Source organism: Aptenodytes patagonicus, chromosome 15 (genome assembly GCF_965638725.1).
Source record: "Aptenodytes patagonicus chromosome 15, bAptPat1.pri.cur, whole genome shotgun sequence".
Lineage (NCBI taxonomy): Eukaryota > Metazoa > Chordata > Aves > Sphenisciformes > Spheniscidae > Aptenodytes > Aptenodytes patagonicus.
Genome location: NC_134963.1, coordinates 3,501,050 through 3,513,374, shown reverse-complemented (window position 1 = coordinate 3,513,374; position 12,325 = coordinate 3,501,050). Strand labels below are relative to the sequence as shown.

Genomic DNA, 12,325 nt, shown 5'->3' with positions numbered 1-12,325 from the left:
AATATGTAACTTAGGTAGAAGAAAAATGTGATGATGGTTTGTGTTTAATGTTTCTGAGTCACAGGCTATTGTATGATAAGGATTTGGTGCCACTGCTCTGACATGGTATCATAAAGAATAATTTTTATGCTTGGATTACTTATGTAATTTTAAAAATGCCATTAAGTTTTAAATATTGGTGACAGTTACCTAATTGAAGTTAGTTTAGTTATTGTAGACTTATCCAACAGGAAAAGAAAAACAGTAAATAAGTCTACACAAAAATCTATAAGATAATTACATTGTAGTGAAATGAAAAGACTGGGAATTAAAATGGCTGTTTCAGGTTTGGCTGAGTCCCTCTGACCTTCAGAAATACAAAGGAAATATAGAACCTTAGGAAGCAAATAACTGTATATTGTCAATGCCGATTTGTATAAACTATTGGAATTACGAAGACAAAGGAACAACCTCCATAAATAGAAGAGGAGCTACGCAGATTGTTCTATGTACTTAGGTATTTCCTTGCTTGTATTACAAAGAATTGGTTCAATACACGCTGTACCCTGCACACTAATACATATTAATTTTTAAAAGAAAACTATGTGTGTGTACATAAGTAAAACAATTTATGAATGTTTGGTCTAGGAAGAAGATGAAACCCATTTAATCAGGAGTATATGTTCTTAGTTCAAATATTATCAGCTGTAGATTTGGAATGATGGAGCTCTGTATGGAAAATGTGACTTCTCCAGACACCCTGGCTAAGAGATGCTCCTTGGGCCAAGTAATTTTTAAAGTACAGTTTTAGGATTTGGCCTAACAAAAGTGATGGCGATGGAGAAAAATGATAATCAATGGGAGGATATATCTGGAAGCATTCAATCATTAAATTATTGGTTAAGCAGCAATATGCTCTGATAGAACAGCTTTCCTCATAGAACTAAATTAATTCAATAAAATATAATTGAAGGTAAACAGAACATACAGAATAGCTCTTTTTCTGTAGATATCATTACAGAAATGGGTTCTCAGAAGAAATTTGAAATGAGAAGGGCATAAATAGCTGTCCAAATCAGATCTTAGAGAGTATTTATACCCTGATTCAACGTAGCGGTGAGGCATGATGAATTAGAGTTTCACGTACGGAGGATGTCATGGAGAGAGTAACTGGTCTGTTGGAAAGAAATTTTTTTTGTAACACTGGATTTCATTTTCTCGTCATCAGTATTCCTTATACAGGTGAGAAGTTTGTATGTCTAGTGTGAAATCGTTCTGTCCAGGGTACCGTTTTCCAAAAAAGAAGAGAACAAAACAAAGGAGGGTTCTGAGGGTTCTGGCAGCTGCACGGGAAATGTTTTTCATAGTGAAAAAACCCGTGCCTCCAACCACTGAAGGATCCTGGATGTTGATTAGAGGTTGTTAACATGTGAGAGTGGATAAGTACAGCAAAACGAATCAGTGACAGAGAGCACAGAGAAACCAGAAAAACGCAATAAGCTCTGTAGTTTCTGTCAAGTCACTGTCAGCAAGGACTACAAGGTAGTTTTTGAATTAACAAGTTCAATTGGCTTAGGGGAGGAATCACTGAAGTCTGCAAAATGCTTTGTGTAATATGAGCCTTAAATAAAGGGCCTGTCAGGCATCCATCCGAATAGTGCAGTTCGTTTGATATTAGCTACGGGGGAAACTGCAATGCGTTAGAAAGAATTTATCAAGCACTTCTTAGAAACTCAGCTGAATTGAAATGGCACAACGTGGTTTTGGTGAGACAAGAAAGCACTTTGTCACCACGCTGCAGTTGTTTGCTGCAGTGAAGTGGTACGTAAGGCAGAAGTGGGTTTTTTTTTAGGCCTGTGTTCACGGTTTCAGAAAGCCAAAGACAAAAGAAAATGAGAACTGCAGCGCAAGGAGCCGTGGAGGGAAAGCCTGATCAATCTAATAAACTTGAGAGGGGAAAAAAAGAGGGATTTCAGTGCTGTCTTTTCAAGCTGGAATGAAATTTAAGTGGAAGGCACAATGAGAAACAGTAAGTTGCTGTCTGCAACAATTTGGATGATAGCACTTCAACAGCAGGGTTTCGAGGTTTACAAGTGATAAAGAACTGAAAGGCCTGGCAAAACTGGCTGGAGAGCAACCAAAGTGCCCGTGGCGGAAGCGCGAGGGAGGTGCCAGCGCCAGCTTGCTCTCCGCGGTAACTCAGGCCGGTATTTATATCTGCTTTTAAGCACCTGACTAAGAGGCCTCACACTCGCGGCTGCTGTTGAGTTCAAGTATGAACAGCCGCTATAGTCTGAAAATCCCAGCCTACAGGTTTTACGCAACAGGCTCGTCATCAGGCTCACCTCTTGCCAAAGGAAAAGTTTAATCATGCTGACAAGGGCTGGCTTCCATTTCCAGTGGCAGCCTGGATGGGAGGGCACCTGACCTGGGTTCATCTCCCCTAACTTTAGAGCTCAGTAAAGCTGACACCTCCACCTGGACTCCTGATCAATGGAGAAATGGGTGCTTCTACCGTGCAGTTGATCTCGTCTGTTAAGTGTTCATCTCACTTGCCTTAAAAGTTCTGATGTCTTCCCTGTGACTGTGAGGGAAGCCTAGACTGCCCGGCTCGTACTCAGATACCATCTCTGTGCACGGCTCAAGCCAGGTGTGATAATTCACACCTCTGAGGCCGTCAACCCCATAACTGAGCAGAGGTTAGCTTAGGAAATTGTCAGAACAAAGATGCGGTTGTGAGCCATGATGATATCAGTTAGAAAGGATATTTATTGTTAGAGAAGTGCTAGTACTGGAGCGTATTTAGTTTCCCTAAAGATTAAGTTACTTGGCAACGCAAGTGGATATTACCAACAAGGCTTGTTTCTCTTGGCAACAGACAGTAATAAACTGAGGTAATTATTTAGAGTAATCGTTCCTGATTTTCCATATGGCAACAGGTCCTCTCAAATGCTGACTCAAATGCGAGTACAGAAAAAGCATCAGGGTGAGCCAGTGCTCCGCTCTGAAGGCAGCGTCCGTCGAACTTCATGTTTAAAAGCCAAAATAGAAAAGGAAGTTGTGAACAAAATTCCTTTTTTATCATAAAAATAATTTATTATTCATCTTCCCCATTCACATTTTGCTCAGAACAAAGTGCAGTACATTATGGGCTGATTGACCTCTTCACGTTCAGATGTTGCTTGTCACAATAGAGATACCAGACAGCATCTTGCTGAATATTTTATTCTAGTTTCAGAGATACTGGTGTGGGCATGTCTGTTTGTTTGTCTGTTTAAAGTAAATAATAATAGCACCCCCAAAATAAAATATAGGATAAATTGAAGAAGCAGCGTAAAAGAATAAGTTTATATGATACATAAACTGCAAAATACCCAATAATTTAAGGCAAAATGAATATAATTAATTAATCAGTATATGATCAGAGATGTTAATTAATGCATAAGAGACTCCCGTGACAGTGTGGACAGTAAGTATTTGGTCGTTGTAGGAATTTTTGTGTGTTTGTGAAAACAGTCACTTTTTTAGCGTCTGAGACATTAATTCTGCAAGAGCAGTTTATCGGTAAGAGCTGAGCAAAAAATTATTATCAGCTCCTATGTATTACTTGAATTTACTTAAAAACATGCTTTTTGTATTGGTTTTTTGATGCATATCGAACACATGTATAGAACATGAGCTGTTTCACTTAGCTGTGATTGATTATATTTTAACCTTTTATTAGATGATTAGCTATTGGCTCTCAGCAGAATAATTTTGTGTGATAATTCAGATTGTGCTTTCTGAGAATGTTTTGCATCCAGGGAACAGATTTTCCGCCAAAAAGCTAATTTGAATGTTTTTGTTTATAGAATGCTGAATCAAATAGCTTGAAACATTTAAATGCATACATACATTTGTTTGCATTATCCATTCTTCTTGGCTGGGCCCTCTTTTAAGGAAATAATTAATCAAATGTTTGAGTTTAAGCGTACGAGTAGTCTCTCTAAGCTTAATGCAATTAAAGCAGATTAGTTTAATGGAATTGCTCACGTGCTTGAAAAGGCACATGATTACATTTCTGAGTTATGGACCATCTGAACTCTTTTTCTTACTTATTTCTGCTGCATGTAAAGTCTTAATTCCCCTCAGTGAATTAATTAACTCTTATTAGGACTTAAATAGCTTTTTTCTTGCTGTCTACCCCTTCAAAGTCTCATCACTGTGTTTACTTGGGAAGTTACTTCTCTGTTACAGTGAGAAAAGGTATCTAATGTGACAGTGTTTTAGAAATGTGCACATTTCATTACCCGTGGGGAGAACTCTTCCCTGATGAAGTCTATCACAGATATTCGTTTGATTACATGAGTTACCTGGCTCCTGGATTACATGGGTTAAAGTATAATACAATTTTCAAAGATCTTAGTTTTGCACTAAGACTAATATTTATCGTAATAGAGGAAGAAATGCAAAGCACGTTTCTGTTGCAGGAATAGTAGGTTTAGTCTAGAAACAAAGATACCATGCTTAGCCGTACCACTGCGCTTTCCCAGCTAGTTTACTTTTGCGTCGTATTGTCCAGAAGAGACAGTTGCATTAACTTTTCTTGAATAAATGTCCAAGTCCAACTCTTAGTGAATACTTTCTCACTGCTCGCTTGAAATGGTCCAATGAGCTGGAAAAATCTCTATCTTTTTTAGAAAGCGTACATTTCAGAAGCTGGTGAACCAGAAGTGATAGCTATCATAATCATCCACGAAGAAAGCAATTACGACAAAATTAGAAATATTTCTTAGCTTTTTACCCTGTTCTTTCTTTCATTTTACTCATTCCCTTCATCCCTCAAAGCTCGATCCTCACTCAGTAAAATAATAAAACAGCCTCTTAGTTCTCTATTGAGTGAAGGAAAAACATTTTTTCTGTTTAGTTAAATTAATGACTAAGAATTGGAACAAATGGCAGTGGCTGCAGTGCATGGGAGCAAAACAGGGCTTCAAGGAAAGCTCAGCAGGGCAAGTCATGTAAGCTGTTGTGTTAGTTCCGCATTTTTTAATATAGCATAAACCACTTCGGATGAAACTGAAAACAGAGTGTATAGGTTTAATGCAGATCCATTCCTTACTTTGGTTATTTGAAAAAAAATAAGCTGTACAGAAAGATTTTCCCTTTGACAGATACAAATACAAGAGGGTTGTCCTCCAACAGCTCATGATGCTGCAGACATCTGTATGGTTTAACCGTGTAATTGACCATTCCGAAGCACTTTGCAAAGCCATCTATTACATCCCTGCAGCACACCGAATGCACTGTGGCAAATTGCTCATCCGTTTAATCAACGATCCATTCCATGCCATGACTCTGCATCAGCATTTTACTTTGTTTATAAACATACTGCCTGCCTTTCAGCCCAGTCACTCGGATACCAATCCTCCGAGTTAGGGCTGATAGCTTTGGTGCTTTTAACGTCAGGCATTATTCTGCAAGATACCGTGTATTTGTTGCATTTTGTTCTTGTGATTCCGTTCCTGTTTCATGTCATTTGATGTCCAAAGACTTCTCTTTCTAAGGATTATTTGCAGCTGTTCATTTTCACAGAACATACTTGTCAATCACGGCACTTGCTTGAAGCTCTCGTGAGAGCTCTCCTGCCAAAGGAGATACCGTAATCTCCCTCCATAACTAAATTCCACCCCTTTGTGATATCAGTAGAGAATTTCTTTTTCTCGCCCCCCCCCGCCCTTTCCAAGAGGGGTGAGGAGCCAGCTACAGTCTGCAGACTCTTCTGAAAGTCTACGGGGATTCAAAATCCATAGCAATAGAAAATCCTTTCTCTGCCTTTCTGGGTGGCAGATGCTGCAGTGCAGCCCTCGGAGAAACGGAGCCCCTGTTTTTTGTGCTCTGTTGAAAAAGAAAAGAGCTGAAGGAGAGCCATCGGTTAGAAAGAGCGGTGTGGCAGGCCAAATCTGCTTTCAGCAATTACTTCTCTTGACAATTTCTAATTGTGTGTAAGGAATCATGTTCATTGAACATGGCTTCAAACAGCATGAGTGATGTACCTTATGGAAACTCTTGGAAGGAGAAAAGTTGACTGGCAATAAAGGAAATAATCAAAATGAAAGTATTAAGCAATGACAATTAGTGAGCTGAAGTGCTACTGCTACTTCAACCTAATTAAATTTTTGGCTCATTGAATATGACAAATACAAATGCAGTTTGGGTATCTCCTTATTAGACTCAGAGTTTTAGACTAAAAATACACGGGTTTGAATGTTGCCAATGAGAGTATTAACGAGGAAGTGCTAATCTTTTAGGAGCCATAATGGCAGTAATGGTAGTGCTTTCTCTACCGCAGATGCTAAGAGTCATAGCACTGGAGAAAGGCTCCAGGCCATGTTGTGATTGTTCAGGCGCATTTCAGGCACATTTTGGGGGGAGTAATAAAAGCTTAAAAGTATGTAAAACACAGCTGCAGAGAGGAGGCTACTCTGCGAAACCACAGGAAAAGGAACAAATAGTAATAGGCTTAAACTGATGAAAAAACCAAATATCTTTGAGCTTCCAATAGCGGGAGGGGAGTTGCAAAGCAATGGAGTTGATCATCTGGAGAGCTGCTGAGCTTCTGTCTTTGAACGGCTTTCGGAAGTGGTTGCACAAATGTCTATCAGGGCTAATTCTGGTGCCAGGAGCAACAACTGATCCTGTCTCGTGTCTGAGCTGGACAAGATGACATTGTGAGTCCTTCCACAGCTTATTTTTTTCTTGGTTGTCTCCTTCTGAGCCAAAATCCTCCTCTGTGGGAATTGTTTTCTGTCTGTCATTTCTCCTTAAACAGGATTTACTGCTCCAGGGTGATCAGGGCCTGTTGATTGTGGGCTCCAAAGGAACAAGCAGCTCTGATACTCGTGTGCCTGTTTCTTTCTTGTATTAGGAAGGGCAGTAAGACTTCTAGTTGAAAATGTCCCTGCTCATTGCAGGGGGAGTTGGACTAGATGACCTTTAAAGGTCCCTTCTAACCCAAACTATTCTATGATATAGGTACAAAATATACTAGGAAAACTTTATATTTAAGAGGTGCTGGATTTTCTGAGTATAAGGATATAATACTTTTCATTAGAGATGCTTAGGCATGTTTGTTTTCATATCTGAATGTCAGGATAGAATGAGGCTTATTAAAAATTGGTCATTAAATCCCTGTGATGAAACCTTGCTCTGAGCACAACAGAATCAGTAATGGAAGGGAAGGGTATGAGGGAAGGGGCCATACCAAGCCACCCTTCAGCTATTTCTCATCTTCAATGTCTAGAAACCTGTGTTGTGCTTATTGATCTATGGTTGAATCAATTTCTTGATTCCACCCTATCAGTCCCTGATAAACTCTAAGAGCAGTCGCTGCAGGCGAAAGCTGTTCTCTGCAGGAGCTTGAGGGTATACTACGTTGAGACGGGGTCTCCTAAAGTCAAATCAAGATTTATACAGCATTTAATGAGAACAAAACTCTCTGCTGGCCACATGCCTAAAGTTGGATCATTCCTGATGAGTCTTTCACGGTATACAAGGTGCCAGCATACACAGGAGCTGGGTCAAAGATGATGTTAGCGATATGTTATATGATATATAACAATGCAGGTGTGGTGTCACCCCACCTCGCCCCAAGTTGTCTAAAGAATAGCATGTCATCTTTACTTTAGAATAACAACAGAAAGTTTCAGCTTTTGAAAGTCTACAGTGAAAAAGAGCTTTGAAGTTCACTTTTTTTTAAAAATTCCTAATTGTTTTTAGGTTTCAATCTTTTAATATCTGATTTTAAGCCATGAAAATATCGGTAGGAGGAGGACAGTGTTATGAGTCATGGCTTTATGCCTGGTACCAGAGTAATAATTAAATGCTGGTCGTTCATCATGAAGTGGTACAATTCACTGTGAACAGCAATAACTTCAGGAGTTTGCTTGAACTGCTGCATTTACATCCTTGGTCCAATTTATAATCCTAGAACTCTATGTCAGCTTCATGCAGAATAATAAGACAAATATTATAGTTATGCCATCGCATAAAGTAAATGCTTATTTAAACATGCACCTTGTGCAGAGCTCTAGGCAACCTTGTAAATCACTACCCAGTCTGACACAGCTCTTAGCTAAGTGTGATTTACATATTTTCCCGACAATGCTCTCTCAAAATAAAATTAAATAGATGAAAAATACGGGTAATTACAATAAAGAAAAGGTCATATTTTAGAATCAAAAGTCCTTTTAAACTTTTAGATACTATCTTCAGGAAGGTAATAAAATGCCATTAACTATAGATGTGTTACAGGTGTTTTGGAAATAGAAATTGGAAATTATGCCCAATTCTTTTCAATTGAAAAAGATGTAAGGCAGAAACATATATTTTAGTGAAAGAAACTGAATAAAAAGCCCTTTTCTTTTGGAACAATGTTAGAAATAATCAAAAAGGCAGTTAAGTCAGATGATAATTGAAAGCATGAGAATGTCAGAAATAGTGAGATTTTCAAAGTGAGGTCCTGTAACACCCCATGAAGAGCCATATTCTTTAACTCTGCTGTGTTTATTATCCCCAGTGAGTCTCACGTAGCTTCTCCAGCCACCCTCCCAAGTTAGTTGCCTTATTTTAATAAAGATATTAAAAAACTAGGGAACATCGGAATAACAGATGTTTGTAACAGAACAAAGAAGCCTTGGATGCTCTCATGTGAGTAGAGGTGTAGTAATGATTCGGATTACTTGTCCAATAAAGTAAGCAGCAATAAGACAGACATAAATATGGATGGAGCCGCATAAAGGAACTTGTCATGAGCTGTCGTCTGAGCCCACTGTACAGAACAAGAGAATCAGCAAATCCTCAGCTCAGAAATCAAAAAAATAAATGACCGCAGAGTCTGGTTTTCATTTTCATAATGTATATGGAACCGCAGCTGTACCCAATGCTGCAACATGTTACTAAAGCAAAGGGCTTGAGACGGTTCCGAAAAGCCAAAAGAGCCTCAGACACAAGCGCTGGCACTGGTGGCGGCTCCCCAGCAGCCATCTGCCTCCGCGGCCAGCCCGCACCCCACGAGGCAGCTGGCTGGCAGCCTGCAAACCTCCCGCTCCTGGAGACCTCACGGATATGGCAAAGGGGTGAGGGAGAAAAGAGGAGGGGACCGGAGCCTGGCACGACAGAGCCTGGATGCTGTAAGGAGGTTAGTAGGGAAGTACGCAGATTTTTCCCTATTTTCCATTTGCAAGCAGGTCCTTGGGAGAATGCAGGAATCAAACCAGTTAGTAAAACATTTTGATTTTGACAAATTAGAAAATATTTTTTTGGAACTTTTCTGACTGGGCTTTTGTGCAAGTAATAAAGCATCAGCTATGACATTAACTTTGATAAACATGATAAAAGCCGTACGTTGCCAGGCTTCTTTAATGCCAGCTTAATAAGAAATCAAGTTTCTCACATTACGGCATTGCATAGCTGAATACTTTTCTGCAGTTTGTGTCATCCTCCGAAGCAGCAGTCACTAGCAGTTTTTAGAAACCAGACAGCAAGGCAGCGTGACTGTAGTTGTACTTCAGCAATTCTTTTTTTTCCCCTTATGTACATTTGAGACAGGCAATCAAGCAAGTATACGGCTATTTATTTGCCACTACTGCAGTTAAAGCTCATATGAACCATTACACAGAAAATTACTTTTCTTTCTCAGTTTCTGTGCCTGACCTTGATAGCTTTGCTGTTCACTGGTACCGTTGCCATGGAAATGGGAGAACGATCTTTCTGTTGATATCATTGCATAATTAAGGGTCACTGAGACTGTTTAGGTCAAGAGATCATTCTCAGAGTTCAGCTCCTCGGGGGGGTGAAAGTTATCCCACAGACGTTTTGTGTATGGGCTGATGCGATTGTTACTTTGTCATCCTAAAATAAACTATAAGCCCCACTGACTTCAAGCCAAGAGCCAGAAATATTTGCCAAACCTACGGATTTCCAATAATCCCCGTCTCTGTGAGGCTGCTTTTTCTGGGTGTTCCCAAGCATACAGAACTACCAAGCTATGAAGTTCATTGCCACTTCTCAGCTGAGCAGCGGTAACTGGCTGTGTAATTGCTCCTGACCATTTTGAATTGTGTTTAAAACACAATCACTTACGCTGGTAAAAGCCTCTGGTGACAGAAATTTGAGTCTCTCCAGTGTGTAGCTAGCTCAGAAGTTTTTTTCCTAATGGCTTCTCTTAAAAAGCTTGATGTTTCTACGAGGGCAGTTTAAGAAAGGACGAATAGGAGCCTGTCCTTCTCCAGTGGACATCGACAATGGTTTCTTTATTTCCCTGCAAACTTATAGATTCAAAACCTGCCCCATTTTTTGACAGGCCAAGTTTTCTAGATTACCAATCATTTTTGTTGCTTGCCTCCAGAGTCTTTCCAGAGGACCACACACACTTCCATTGAAATCTGGTACTCAGACCCCAGGATGATGCTCCAGCTCAGGCATCACCAGCACTGAGCACAAAGTAGGGGCTACTTCACATTTTTAATGTATGATGGTCCTGGTCTGACAGCCCAGAGTAAGGAAACAAACAAAAAATTGTAATAATTGTAATGGGGTTACATTACAATGTGTGTAGTTTTATAAGTCTTAAAAAAACAGTTTTATAAAATGTATTTCATTATCATTAATTAAATGAAGCTAGCTCCATGTTAACACCTAATCCTGTGCTTTGGACAAGTCTTGAGATATTTAGGGGAAAAAAAGGCCCCATCCACATTAGCCTCTTGGTTTGGGAAGCCAAAAGAGACATACGCTGCCATACTGTTCCTGTTTCCTTTGCCTTTATTTTTACACAGAGATTTTGAAAGGTCTGTCTGCCTGTAGTTTCTGGCTCTCTGAGCAGGTCTACATTTTTTTATATACCCTTTCTTTTTCCCTGCATGTCCTTTCTGAACAAGCTGTGCCCTTTCATATCAGTATTCCAGTCATGTGAATTCTTCCCTCAAATCTCCTGTTATGTAAGGAAAAGCGAACACAATGAGGTCCTTTTCATAAGCTCTGTAATTTGACAATCCCTCTTTAGTAGCACGGGGTCTGTCATCTTGGTTTACTGCTGGGAAAACAAAGCATTTTCACTGCGTGATATAATGACTATAAAAAAGATTCAGATGGCTGTAAATAGTGCAATAAGACTAATTTTCAATATATTGTTTCAAGATGACTCTCAGAGATTTAGGCAATTAAAAATAGTAAGTGTTGGGCTAATGTAGATTCATGCCTCACACTGACAATATACCTAGGGATAGTCTATACAGAAAGCTGTCGTGAGATGGAAGAAGTCCTGCATTGGGAGCTTTGAAAATGGATAGAACAATGGAGACTGTAATGGAAGAAATAATTAGGTGCAAATGTTGGAGAAAAGAGGTAGATGACATCTAGCCTGGTCCATCTGGCACCCAGAGGCAGGATCTAGCCCTTTGGGACATTTCCATTGCCTTGTCCTTGGAAGAGACAGGTAATGAGTTTTCTGGGAATAAGCTGTCGTAACAAATTCCTTCTCCTGGGCTGAGTCCAGCGCAGAGCTAGGCACTAGGTCCCTGTTAGAAGAAGGGGGGAGTCTGAAGGAACATCTGTTTTCACATATGCAGACCGTCCAGAGCAGCCAAGTTTAGATTATCCTATTAATATATTGCTCCTGTAACTAACTTTATGGTCGTATTTGGCAATTCATGATTTGATATCTTTGTCTGGTCTAGAAACAAATAATACCATAACCTTTTTCAACCCAGGACTAGGTCATGGCTAACTGTATATGGATAAAACTAAATCCTCCTGCATAGTTTTTGTTGTCTGGTTGTGAGAAAAAAATGCTGCTCTTCTCTTGGGTGCTTGCTCTGTAAGGTGCAAACTGAAAAAACAAGAGGACTGTTCCACCTTTGGAAACAAACCGATGCTTGATAATAGCATGCTATATGAAAAAGACCCGACCCATTTGAATGTTGCAGCTTATTTTCTTTTTAAAACAACAAAATAACCCCTCCAGACTTCCCAGTCAATTTGCTTTTGTGAGACTATTAAAGAACCCCTGAAGTGGAAGTGGGTAATATTTTCTTGTCTTTTTTCCCCCTCTTACGTCCTTTAAAGTAACTCCAGAATCAGCTTTTAAGGAAGAACCAAACACTGTAAGAAATAGGGAAGTGAACAGTTTGTATTCAAGAAGTCCATAAATCTTCATTATTGTAAGGATCGGGGCTTGTTCTTTTCCTTTTTCTTTTAAGTTGCTTTCATTTTCCACATGGTTTTCTGAGAATGTGATTATTTTGGCTTCTGGCCGTGGTCGTCAATACCAACCGCTGGGAAATTTGTTCTGTCACCCATTACCGGA

General features: G+C 39.6%; 1 protein-coding gene across 2 annotated transcripts in view; it reads left to right on the top strand.

The window, feature by feature from the left end:
• Positions 1–12,325, top strand: part of ADGRD1 (adhesion G protein-coupled receptor D1) — a 161,296-nt gene that overhangs the window by 132,722 nt on the left and 16,249 nt on the right. The window lies entirely within an intron of this gene.